The 14103-nt window shown below is 41.1% G+C and overlaps 1 long non-coding RNA gene across 1 annotated transcript in view; it reads left to right on the top strand.

Moving 5' to 3' along the window:
- The first annotated feature begins 2963 nt into the window (after window positions 1-2963).
- The window catches only part of LOC311256068, a 36010-nt gene continuing 24870 nt past the window's right edge, over window positions 2964-14103 (top strand). The window contains exon 1 of the long non-coding RNA XR_014622437.1: window positions 2964-3030. This is a non-coding gene — a long non-coding RNA (uncharacterized lncRNA). The remainder of the gene's footprint in view (window positions 3031-14103) is intronic.

Here is a 14103-nt window from a genome sequence, read left to right as displayed (position 1 = left end):
ACCAGACACAGACAGTGCAGAAGAGACAGCTGAGCCTGCAATGTAATGCCTTGGCCACATTACACAACTTTCAAAGTTAAATGATCGCTGTACTGTTCACACTACACAACTTCCTGCCTCGTAAAGAAGAGTCTGTGTGGTTTGCACACTACATGACTGATCAGCACCATTACAGGATCACACACGCAAGACGTGACACTAGACTTAAGTTGTCCGAGCCATCCAAGTTGTCTGTTTGCTGACACCAAAAAAAAGAAAAGAAAAAAAAAGAGGAAACAAAAGAATATGGGTGAGAGGATGGGTTAGGAAGTGTGGGCAGCAGGTATAATTTTTGCACTGAAAACTGAGTTTTTGTGGTTCCACGGATGACACAGCTACAAATACTGAACAGCTTTTATGTATGTATTCTGATATTAACTATCGGCCATCGTTGTGCCTGCTCCATACACATAGATGCATAGTAAGATCAGGGCTGAAATCCCGTAGCGTGAACAAAGCTTAACCTTGTTGCTATGTTTACCCTGTCCTTGCACTCTGTTATTGGCTGTGGGATACACACCACTGCCAAACATTGACGCCTACAAATGTCCTGAATGCAGGAAAATAAAAAAAAATAAGACAATACAGACAGAAGGCGCAATCTGTGATATAGACACCACCACAGAAGTGATGATTTAGAGGGATTATTTTTGTATGGATCGATACATTGTTTTTTAGTAAAATCCTGCATAGTAAACCTTTAAATACACGGGTTACTCTGTATATATGTAGCCTATTACACTTTGTTTAGGGTTAAAATGAGCCATTGACTCAACTTGCCCTAACAATAATTGCAAGTATGACCTTTTTTTTACTCAGTTGCTCAGATACTCAGTGTGTTGGTTCAGCTGTACGTCAAAGCTTTTCTCGATATAGATGGTGAAGTTCTTCCACTGAGCTATCTGCTTCCCAACAAAATCTTGACCCTGTGTCCAGCTGACAGTATGTTCTTTCTGTAGTTGCTTTAATCCAGGATCCAGAGTGACATTCGTCCCCTCCAGTACATTAACAAGAACTGAATTATCTGAAAAAACACACACAAAGAAACAAATAATACAGTGGGAACATTTAGTCATCATTAAATCACTGAAATGTATTTATAACCCAAGGCTGCAGTAATATTTCTGAGAACCTTTGCACCTGCTCAGATCTTCAACAACAGGTGTCGACAGTTTTTAAGGTGAACGGCTAGATGTATTACATGAAAGAAATTGGAAGTTGTGAGGTCACTCACCAAGGACAGTGAGGTTAAATCTCTGTGGATTGGATCCTGAAAGGAATTGAGGAATGAAAATATCCCACTGTCACCGATGGTAAGGTTAGAGATGGCAATTGACACAGTTTCTACATGTGTGTGTAGCCGGTTTTCAAATCTGGTCCCATTGACAAAAGTGACTTCTCCGTTGGTGATGATGATAATTGCTGTAGGGCTATCTCTACAATCTTGCCAATATAAGATCACTAGACTAACAGGAATCATCGATTTGTCCATCTGTAAGGTCACAGTCTCTCCATCCCACTTTGTTATCTGTGTCTCTGTAGAAAAGACTGAAATAAAGGAGAAAAAAGTCTATCAGCACATAGAGACAATATTTAAGAAATTTCTGCTCAAGGTTTTTGAACAGCAGAATTTCTATCCTACACTATTCCAACAAACACTCTGAACCTTCACAGAGTAAAGTTACAACAACAAATCTCTCAAGTACCTCAACGTGATGATAATATTTATTTTGCCTTCACAAAGGTTACAACCATCATGTATGTTTATGCTCTTTGATGAGGGAAAGAATGCGATCTAAACTAAATGAGAACTTAAAAATTAATTATTTGTTATCTATTTGGTTATCAATCTGTGTAGCCACAGTAGATATTTTTTTAATTTACTTACAGAAGTTCCACACACACAGACACACACACAGACACACACACGCACACACCTGTATATAGTACATGTTAGTTGGATTGTGTGTTTCATTTTGTGTTAAATAAAATACTGTTTGAACCTTCTTGCTGTCTTTTTAATATTGTACAAGAGTGAATGTTGCCAACCTCTACTCTGTCAAGGATTCCAAAATCCTTAGACAATACAGCTGTTATGGGACAAAGGAGGAGGATGCACACTGCAGTCCCTCCCTCTCAGCCCTGTCGATTCAAACACCATAGGCACTTAAAGCCAACATTATTTTACATGTAGCCTAGTCCCCATCCTTTCAAACTCTTATATATTTCATAAAACAAAGATCATAAAAATAGCATGAAAATAAAGCAACACTGTAACTTTTTTTTAAACCTTCAAATAACAGCATCTAAATCATGTTGATGGTACAGTGTACTGCAACAGGATGAATGGTGTGCCTGTCCCTTGTTTCTGCAGGATCACAGTGTACAACACTCTACGTCAGTACATCGCACACAGCACCAACCATCAATGATTTGGTTGAAGCTGGATCATATTTAAAAAAAAAAAAAAAAATGTTTTCCCTCTGGCGTTCGCCTGCTGCTCGGACTCAACTCTCTTTGATTTACAGTTTCCTGAAAGCAGTCTGTAACTGCTGCAGCTACATGTTGTTAACAGCTGTTAGCTGACTCTGCTCAGAGTGTTCACACAGCTGTCACCGCAGCTTTTCACCACTGGATGGGCACCACCATCCACAATCTGCTATCCAGTAAACTGTTTCAATCATTGTTAGAACCTCTTTAAAGCAGCATGCAGAACCCCCAGTTTCACCCCCACTGTACTTGAGATGGTTTTATTTACTGGAATAAGCCTTCACTGCACACTAAATTATGAGGTTTTTATCCACACTCTGTTCCAGTACTCAACATAAAAAAAGAGAAGTAACTCCACTTTCCTTTCCCTCTGTCTGCTGGCTTTCTTCCCAGTGAAGTCGCCAAAGACGGAAGTGAACAACTTCCCGCCCTTTCCACAAGCCGCTCCTTCAGTCTTATCTGGTTGTAAACACATTCCTTCTGCTGCAGATCGCACTGCTGGTAAGAACTAACTGCATGAATTTACTTTGCAAAGTGTTTCATGTGGCTTTCTTATTTATGTCTGCTGTCTGTGTGCGTGTCAGAAATACAAGCTGGCACACTTTTTTTGTATTTAAGTGAACAAAAAAGTTCACTTAAATCTGCAAGGTTGGCTGCATGTTTCTGTGGTGTGCACTTGTCAGTGGAGTGGACACTCTATGATCCAGGTGCAAAGTTCAGTTTAGTTGTCTTTTCTTTGTATGTTAGGCACTAAGTTCAAGTCTCAGCCTGGCTGACGGACTGATCTCAGTACATGTGGGAGTATGGTAACATTCATTAGAATGAGAACTCATAATAATATCGAGTGGCTGCTAGTTTATGTTTGCTTTTGGTTTTACTTCTGCTTTTGTCCTTCTAAGTGAGCTGCAGGGACGGTTGTTCCAGCTTGTTGTTGATCCAGTCTGACATGCATAGTGCAGCACTTGTCATTAGTCATTACGTCGTTTTTTTATAGTTGTTTTTTATCCAGCATACAGTGCATTCAAACACTGTTGTAAGTGTTTGCCTCGGTAATGAAAAAAAGCTCATTAAAACACTGATCTCTAAATAGAAACAATATAGATAATAGTTATAAAATGAACCAATATTTTTAAAGAATTTGTCACAAATTCTACTGTAAAAGTCTGAATCTTTTATATATTTTAACTTTTTAGGGCCTAAAGATGTAAAGATGTATTTGTGGCTGGCAGCTCTTTGAGTGATCATGACTAAGAAAGTTCTGAAGAAAAATACATAATGTGAGAAAAAGTCAAATTAAATGTTTTCAAACTTCTGTTCTGTGGTCAGAGAGGAACCTTCATCACATTAGAGCTGGATGTCAACATGACCAAATGAGGTGGAGAATAACTTGCACCTCTTCACCACCAGATGGCGTCATTGTTTTAACTTTACACTGAATCATGGCCCCTCACCTCAGATTAAATGATGTTCATATTTTAGTGGAAACGTGAGAATATCTATATGATATGAATGATGGGCTACACTCGCAAAATAAAACTAAAATAAACTGGCAGTTTTAACTACTATCATTAGACTTCACTTGACTGCACAGTGTAATGGCTATAGTATAATGACACCATCAGCGTTTAGATCAGTTCCCTATAAACGTCACTTTCACTGTGAAACCAGACATGAAATCTCAAAAAAATTAGGGCTGACAGGAGATCGATTCAGGCTGGCAGCCTGGCACTATTTCTATCTATATGAATGAATGAATAAATGAATGAATGAATGAATTGTTCAAATGAATAAATGAGGTTTTGTTCTGAGATCTGGGTTGTCAACAATAATGCCACTTGGAAACACTAGGGGTGGAGGAAGTTGTCTGTTTCCACCTGAAATAAACACTGTCTTTTAATGTCAGTGAATTTGTCTCTCAGCAGCTAGCTGGAGCCATTGCTTTAAACCAAGTGTTGAGGTGCTTTCACACCTGAACACTTCAGTTATATTAATTCTGGTGTTTGCTTGATTAGTTGTTGTTTATTCTGGTATGAAAGCTTTCACTGGAACTCTGCTGGACTGTAAAGGAGGGTCTTGTTGCCTCCATGAGGACTCTTGTACGGTTTGTTTGTAGTGTGAAAGGAGAGCAGACCAATCACAGGACTGTATGAGATGTGTTTTGAGCTAATTTACTATTATATCCATCAGCTGATCTGTGGCCTTCTGTGGCTCAGTTCTGTTTGGTGGCACCTGAAAGTTGCTGGATCACAGATCCATATTCTGTATATATGTTGACAATCTATCATTAATTTTGTCATTCTGATGGTCCATACTTTAAACTTACAACGCTATTCTACTCTGCACACACATCCTCTATTGCATGTCTGTCCTGGATCGAGGCTTTAGGGACAGAGGGTGTCGTATGCTGTATGTTAGGTAATATAAATCAAACTGTTCTTGACTCGCTGATTATAAACAGTCCTGATCTTTACAAGCAATGCAGAGCCCTATATTTAATATTGCTTTATGTCCATGGTAACACTGATGTGCATCACTGTGTGAGTGGTGTTTTTTTCCCTGATGCATCAGAGAAGTCAAAGAGAGTTAAAACAGAAGTTTGTTGAGCTTGTGTCTCACTCTGTACTTTAACAGTTCCCCAATAAAAAGTGAATGAAACAAATTAATTGTAACAACCACACAGTAATTGTCCCCATCAATATTATGGTACAATATGCTTAGCTATATAAGCTATATCTTTTTTTCATTCCATTTCTGTTTGTCACAATTTATGAGGTCCAGTTGTTCTGAACAGAATATTTATTTCTCTGTCCTCTATTTGTGACACCAAACTGACTTTGAAACCCCCACATGGCTCCATGTAGTGCTTAAGATGCAGGATGAGATTACCAGAACTGACCAGTGAATGACTTACCTATCAGTCTGCATATATTAGCTACAGCTCTTAGTTTGTTGAACACAAACCAGACCAACTTGAAAGCAGCAATGTACAGTATTTTTCCCCTTGTTAAGGACCAAATGCCAGATGGCAGCATTGTTAACAAGTTTATTAAAGATGAGCTCGGTGACCTTGCTGGTGTTACTTTAGGCAGTCAGTATCATTAGTTTCAAACTCCACTTTAAAAAAGTCAAATTAAAGTGTAAATGAGGCTCAGCCTTTCAAAAACTGAAACAACATGCTAATCATCTTAAAGCAGGGCTCTCAAACTCAGATTAACTTGGGGCCACTGCTGGTATTGTCATCTTGTAGGAGGGCCACTACAACGTTCAAGTACTACAAGAAACCACAATCATTCTGAAAATTTAATTTTTATTTCAATCATTGATATAAAAATACAAAAATGCAAACAGCAGTTTCTATACATTTTTATATGATTCGTTTTTGACAGGTAGTGCAAATCTTTTTCCCTTCTCTTAAATGACTTATTGAAACTAACAAATGAAATACGATTGCACTTTATTTCTTGCCAGACACCAGGTAGCACTTCTGCTCATATTTCTTCATATTTTAAAAAAACAAACAAACAAAAAGAAAACAAAAAACTTTTTTTTTCAGCCTCTGCAAACCCCTTTTGAGAACACATAAACGGCACATAGGCCCAAAGCACAGTAAAATACCACACACAAAGTCCAAATCATCACAGAGGACCTTTGAATGTCTGTACAGTATACTGCGCCAACCTCTGTTCCTTTGGATAGTTTTTGTTGAGGGCAAAAGACGACCGATCACCTTGGCAAGCTCCTCTGCAAACTGCCTGCAGTCACAGTCTGCTCATTTAGAAATGGACAACAGAAACAGAACAATGAGAATCTATCACAATAAGTGATGAAATTATTAGGTACCGTACTTTTACTTTTTTGTAAACAACAGCAGTTGTGAGGTACTTGACTAGTACTTCCATTTTTCTGCCACTCTATACTTCTATTCACTACACTATGGAGGCAAATATTGTAAATATTGTATATACTGTACTTTTTACTTTATTAAATGTATTTGCAAACTTTAGTTACTACACTGAACAAAGATATAAATGCAATTGTTTTTGTTCCCATTTTTCATGAGCTGAACTCAAAGATCTAAAACATTTTCTATATACACAAAAGACCATTTCCCTCAAATACTGTTCACAAATCTGTCTAAATCTGTGTTAGTGAGCACTTCTCCTTTGCCGAGATAATCCAGCCCACCTCACAGGTGTTGCATATCAAGATGCTGATTAGACAGCATGATTATTGCGCAGGTGTGCCTTAGGCTGGCCACAATAAAAGGCCACTCTGAAATGTTCAGTTTTATCACACAGCACAATGCCACAGATGTCCCAAGTTTTGAGGGAGCGTGTAATTGGCATGCTGACTGCAGGAATGTCCACCAGCCGGCCTCACAGTTGCAGACAGGTGTAACCACTGGCTACATGCTGGCATTCCGACAGACCGGGCTGCAGAAAACAATTTAAGGGGGGGCATTACATTTTTTCAGGGGGGCAAACTTTTTCAACCTACATTTTATTTGCTTCAGGCTGAACAATGGCTCTGTGACCACTCCTACAGTGCGGAGAAATAATTTTCCTCTTACTAAAAAGGGGCAGTTCATCCCAAAATCTAAAAAACAAACAAACAAAATAGTGTAGTGCTGTGTCCATTTATTCAACTCAAGCATTTATTCAAATTCTATCAAGTTTTACTCTTTCAAATAATCAACCATCTACAGAACTTTTCAGTACGCTATTTTTCTACTTCTTCTCATCATCATTATCATTAATTATTATTATTAATAATATTGTTTAAAGTGAGCCTCTTATCGTTTAACAGAAAAATACATCATACAAGCAGCAACTTTTGCAGCCTTGTCAGTCTGATGGCGAGTTCTCACTTTCTGTCATCACTAACATGTTAATGATCAAAGAAGCTCTGAGGCTTTGTTCTATATGTTATAATACAAGATTTCAGCATTGAGCTACAATCAGGCTACATTCATGACTCTGTACAGTCAAACTAACCAAAAGCTTATTATTGATCATCAGTATAAAGTTTCAGGGCTGTAACCATGGTAACTCACGGTGCCAGAGGGGAGGGAGAGACGCTGAATGAAGCCGTTTACACTGATACACTGCAGACAAAGTCCAGACTATAGTTGTTATTTCACACATGTAGCACACAACAGGAGACTCTCTGTGTCAGACGAGTTCTCACGTGCTGACTAAACTCAGCTGATAACGTAGCAGCGCGACGAGTCCTTGCTAGCTAAGCAGCTAAACTTTAGCGCCGCTCCGTGTTGAGATCCCGCCCTGTGTGGGTCTCTGCACTGTCATTGGTCAGGCGAGCACACTGTTAACGATACCATCGGCTGTAGAGTGTGACAATCTGTCAATAAACATCAGCCAACAGTTCTCCGATCTACATTGATCTCACAAGTCGCCTCTGTGAAGTTTGAATGACGGAAGTCCGTCGTAGCGACGGAGAACTTTAATCCATGCGAACGCCACAGCTAACTAGCGAGTCTATGAGCAACTGCGACCATGAACGTCAAGTACTAACAGCGTTACCCTCTCATGAGGATGACTCAGTGACCCGCCCCCCCACCACCTGTAATTGGCCAGCACGTTTCCTTCGTTCGTTGGTTGAATTGTATGATCGACAAATCGAGATAGGAATAATAGAGCGTTGGCCACTCCGAGGTAATAAACAAAACCCAAATAAAATAAACAGCTTCCAGCCCAGGGCGGGCACGGCTGACTCTGTGGGCGGGCACGGCCCGCCAATGCCCGCCCATGCCGCCGGGACTGCATTCCGACATCCCAAAAGTCCGACATACCGCCATTTCGACATGTCACCATTCCGACATACCGCCATTTTGACATGTCACCATTCCGACATACCACTATTCCGACATGCGAACGTCCCGGCATTCTGACAAAGTTTAACCATAATCCGCAACCCATAACCCTAACCCTATTAAAATATGTGTCGGAATGGCAAGACATTTAAAAAAGAAATAAATACCACCATTCCGACCTTAGGAGGCAAAAAATGTCGGAATGATGGTGTTGTAATACAGTAATATGACAATGCAGGTTAATGCAGGTCAGGATGTGAAATACTGCCACCTTGTGGTGCTATGTATGCTCCGTGTTTCAGTTCAATAAATGCTCGTGAAACCTCAATAGGTTATGGGCCCAGTCGGTCCCAGTCAGTTCTAGTAATAAGCTTAAAAACAGTTGTTTTACACGGATTCTGTGTGGAGTACTCGGTGTTGTGTGATTCACAATGGAGGACAGACTGTTTATCGACAAGCTAAGTGGACCAGACAACTGGGCTACGTGGAAATTCCAGATCGAGCACCTGCTGAAAGCTAAAAGTCTATGGGGCATGGTAATGGAGACGGAAACATTAGCACAGGATGCTAACGCAGCTGCACGAGCCGAATTCGCTAGGAAGAAAGAAAAAGCGTTTTCAATGTTGGTGCTTAATGTAAGTACATCTCAACTGTACCTGATTACAAGTTGCCAGTCACCTAAAGAAGCGTGGGATACGCTGAAGGGACATTTTGAGAGAGACACTCTAGCAAATAAATTGTTTCTAAAGAAGAAGTACTTCAGGTGTGAAATGAAGGAAGGAGAAACGATAACCGAGCATTTGAAGCGCATGAAAGAATTAACAGATCAGCTCAGTGCTATTGGTGCTGTAATTGAGGAGGAGGATCAGATTGTGACATTGCTAGGTAGTCTTCCATCCAGCTATGCAACAATTGTCACTGCCCTGGAGACAAAGATGGACAGTTTGACTCTTCAATTCGTGCAGCAGTCATTAGTAAATGAGGAACAAAAGCGAGTGCAGGCAAACGGCAGTACCAGTGTTGCGCCACCAGGTGCCGCCTCTGCGATGCAAACTCAAGTGCGTGGGGATCCACAGCCTGAGGGAATCGACAGATCCAAGTGGAAATGTTTTAAATGTGGGAAAGAGGGACATCTGAAACGAAATTGTCCAAAGTTAAAAAATAAAAATCAAACCCACAAGGCTAAACAAATGACATATGAGGATAATGAAAATTCTGAGAGTGCAAACGAAAGTGCATTTGTTGTCAGAGAAAATCAGAATGAAAAAGTGAAACAGGTCGAATGGCTAATCGACTCTGGAGCGTCAAAACACATGACATGCTCAAAAGAAATACTGCAGGATTACCAGGAATTCACAAAGCCACAGTCAGTGAAACTGGGCGATGGCAGAGTAGTCGATGCACAAGGACTCGGCACTGTAAAAATGAAAATGATTTTCAAAGTGAGTGATGTCAAAGATGTCACAATGTACGATGTGCTGTATGTTCCCAAGTTGTCAGGGAATCTTTTCTCAGTGGGAGCTGCTGTGAAAAAAGGGAATACTGTGCAGTTCAAGAAGGCCCGGTGCTACATTCGTGGAAAAGATGGAGATCTTCACGGGATGGGAACACAACGATCCGATGGACTATACCAGTTGGATGTGGAAGGGAGTACGCCTGTCCCTCATACAGCAGGAAGTGCATCAGTTGCAGCCAGCCTATGGCATCAAAGACTGGGCCACACTACCATGCTGAAGGAGCTGAAACCTCTGGTGAGTGGAATGGACTTTTCTGCCGAAAAAGAGAACTCCTTCTGTGAAGCGTGTGTGGAGGGCAAGCTGGCTAGGAAGCCATTCAAGTCAGTGGGAGCAATACGCTCAAAGCGAAAACTGCAGCTGATTCATAGTGACGTCTGTGGTCCCATGCAGACTGAATCCATAGGAGGGTCAAAGTATTTCGTGACATTCATTGATGATTACTCAAGATGCTGCAAAGTATACTTCATGAGGCAGAAAAGTGAAGTGCTCAGCAAGTTCAAGGAGTTCGAGAGAACCTTCTCCAATGAGTGTGGACAAAGAGTTGCAAGACTGAGAACAGACAACGGTGGGGAATACACGTCGAAAGAATTCCAGGAATACCTGAAAGCTCAAGGCATCCACCATGAAATGTCTGTACCCCATACACCACAGCAAAACGGTGTAGCTGAAAGAAAAAATCGGACTTTAGTTGAAGCAGCAAGGAGTATGCTGTCTCATGCAAAGCTGCCAAACATGTATTGGGCAGAGGCTGTGGCAACAGCAGCCTACGTGCAGAACAGGTTGCCCACATCACTTCTAAAGCAACAGACCCCGTACCAGAGATGGAGTCGCAAAAAGCCGAACATCAGTCACATGAGAGTTTTTGGCTGTGTGGCATATGCACATGTTCCAGAAGTAGAGAGGAGAAAGCTGGACAAGAAAGCGGTGAAGCTTCGCTTCGTGGGATATGCCAACAATGCAAAGGGCTATCGTCTGTGGGATGAGGAGAAAAGGAGAATTCTGATTCGCCGGGACGTCATCTTCAATGAGACCGACTTCGACTGGAAACAGGAAGTGGAAGTGTCTTGTTCAGACAGTGATGCTGGCAGTGGTCCTGATGAGAGAGGAGCATCAGTCAACGATGACACACCAGTCAATGAAGCTCCGAGAGAGTGCGGCAGAGTCAGAAAGCCCCCAACAAGGTATGGCTATGATGAATATGCAGACACAGTGACTGTTGAACATTATGCAAATGTCTGTAGTGTAAATGAGCCAAGTACACTGAAGGAAGCAATGATGAGCTCTAATGCTAAGGAATGGAAGGAAGCAGCTGATTTGGAGTACGAGTCCCTGCTTGAAAATGATACTTGGGACTTAGTGAAATTGCCAAAAGACAGAAAGCCGATAGGTTCGAGATGGGTGTTCAAAGTCAAGCACCATAGTGATGGAGAAGTGGAGAGATACAAGTGCAGACTTGTTGCCAAGGGTTACTCACAGAAGTATGGCGCTGACTATGATGAAACGTTCTCACCTGTTGTACGATTCAGCTCAATTCGTGCATTGCTGTCCTTTGCTGTTCAGAATAACATGCATGTACACCAGATGGATGTCGTTACTGCATTTCTAAATGGACATCTAGAGGAGGAAATCTACATGGAGCAACCAGACGGGTACGTCAAGCCAGGCCAAGAGCACTTGGTGTGCAAGTTGAAAAAGGCAATCTACGGTCTTAAGCAGTCACCTCACTGCTGGAGTAAGACTTTCACAGAGTTCATGAAAAATCTTGGATTCAACCAGAGCACATCAGATCCCTGTGTGTTCGTGAGAGCTCGACAGGAGCTAGAGATCTTAGCTGTTTATGTCGATGATCTGATTCTGATCACAGAGTCACTGCAGAGCATGAGTGAGTTGAAAGTTGCTCTGAAAAACAGATACAAGATGAAAGACATGGGTGAGTTGTCTTACATACTGGGCATCTCAGTGATTCAAGACAAGACAAACAACTGTGTGTACCTTCACCAAAAGCATTACATTGAAGCCGTTCTTCAGAAATACGGCATGGATAAAGCCAATCCGGTCACAACCCCAGCTGATGCAAATGTGAAGTTACAGAAAAATGATGGTGTCAGTAAGCCAGTGAACCCAGGTACCTACCAGTCAATTGTAGGAAGCCTGTTGTACGCAGCAATGGCCACCAGGCCAGACATCGCACAAGCAGTGAGTGCTGTGTCAAAGTTCAACGCCGAACCAAACACTGCACACATGACTGCTGTGAAGAGGATTCTTCGCTACCTGAAAGGTACCGCAAACCTCGCTCTCAAGTACCAGCGGTCAGAGTCTGGAACTTTAGTCGGCTTCTCAGACGCTGACTGGGCAGGAGATCAGGATGATCGTCGTTCTACAACCGGGAACGTCTTCCTACTGAGTGGAGGAGCAGTAAGCTGGCTCAGCAAGAAACAGAACACAGTCGCACTGTCAACTGCTGAAGCAGAATACGTTGCTCTCAGCCAGGCAGCACAAGAATGTACCTGGCTTACACGACTTCTCAGTGATCTAGGAATGGACGTTACACCAACAGTGATTCTGGAGGACAACCAAGGAGCTATTGCCATAGCTAAGAATCCAGTTGACCATTCAAGAACAAAGCACATAGACATTCGGTACCACTACATTCGTGAATGTGTGCAGAATGGACAAATTCAACTGCAATACTGTCCTACAGATGATATGAGGGCAGATATCTTGACCAAGCCCTTACCAAAGCAGAAATTTGAGTATCTTAGGAGAGAAATTGGACTTTGTGCTGTGTAACTCAGATAAGTACAAGTCGTAGGCCAATGTTTAGTATTGTTAGAGCCCAAGTTAAGACTACTGGTAAGTAAGGTAAAAGGAAATAAGGGGAATTAAAATGGCTTGCTAGTATTCTAGTACTCTTTTACGTTTGTTAAAAAGGGGACTTATAGTCTAAGAGAAGAGTCTAAGTTAAATACATCTCCTAAGTGATTTAAGTTAAAGAAAGTAAGACTTAAGTTTATTGTTAAATTAAGTGGGAGTGTTGTAATACAGTAATTTGACAATGCAGGTTAATGCAGGTCAGGATGTGAAATACTGCCACCTTGTGGTGCTATGTATGCTCCGTGTTTCAGTTCAATAAATGCTCGTGAAACCTCAATAGATGGGATGTTTCATTAAAGGTTTAAGTTGCCATTCCGACAATTAGGGCCTAATGTCGGAATGGCGTTATGTCGGAATGAAGGATATAATATGTGAAGGGTGATGTGTTGCAAAACTGCACATTTCAGAGTGGCCTTTGCTGATTCAGATTAAAATAAAATAACAATCAACTCATGAATTGATGTACTGTTATAGATTAAGGTATTCTGATTCTGATTCTGATCCAGCAGTATAAAATAAATCAATATGAGCTCCCCGTAATATGCTGCAACATTAGAGTGATGAACACATGAATCCTTTTTATTATTTTTTTTATTGGTGAAATAGCATGTTAAAAAAAGAGAGTGACATTGGGAGTTAACAGAAATAGACATAATAGACAGAGAAACAGACAATTACATAAAGCAGTTATAATGGTATATGTAATGACATGATAAGAGTGAAGGGAGTGAAGATTAGTGTGTGTGCGTGTGTGTGTGTCACAGCATGAGTAAGAGAAAAACATAGTGTTGATGTTATAGTAGCCCCATTCACATTGCCGTTTGAGTGTATGAAGAGGGATAAAGAATTTGAGTATTGCGACCATACTATTAATAATTAACTGAAATACAGGGCTAACATCAGAGTCATGGAGAATACGTGACTTTTTTAAATTTTCAGTGGTGGATTGTATTGCTTACTCAGGTTTACTCAATGTTGGTAAGCACAGTGAGGCACTTTAGCTGCACACGCACGCACGCACGCGTGGAGGAAGTTGCCTTACACGGATTTACTGTTATGCTTATTCGTATTAATCATCTGTATATGTATCCTGCAGCACAGTACACACAAATGAGCACAGACAGGTTAAACAAAAGCTGCAACTGATGAAGTCTGTTTTTCCAGTAACGCTGTGAAAAAAGGCAGCAAAAGTTAAAACAGGAAGTTTAAAAGCCCTGAGACATCAGGGCCTGTACTTAAAGTGAAACTCTCGCCAAAAAGCAACCGAGGCTTTATTTATGATTGGGTATGAGTCAAACCTTCACGTACAAGCACACTCATGACCAAAGAGGCACTTTTAAGATTTACCGTAGT

Source organism: Pagrus pagrus (assembly GCF_965226575.1).
Source record: "Pagrus pagrus genome assembly, chromosome: 4".
Lineage (NCBI taxonomy): Eukaryota > Metazoa > Chordata > Actinopteri > Spariformes > Sparidae > Pagrus > Pagrus pagrus.
The sequence above is the reverse complement of the archived record's forward strand: the minus strand, read 5'-3'. Positions and strand labels throughout refer to the sequence as shown.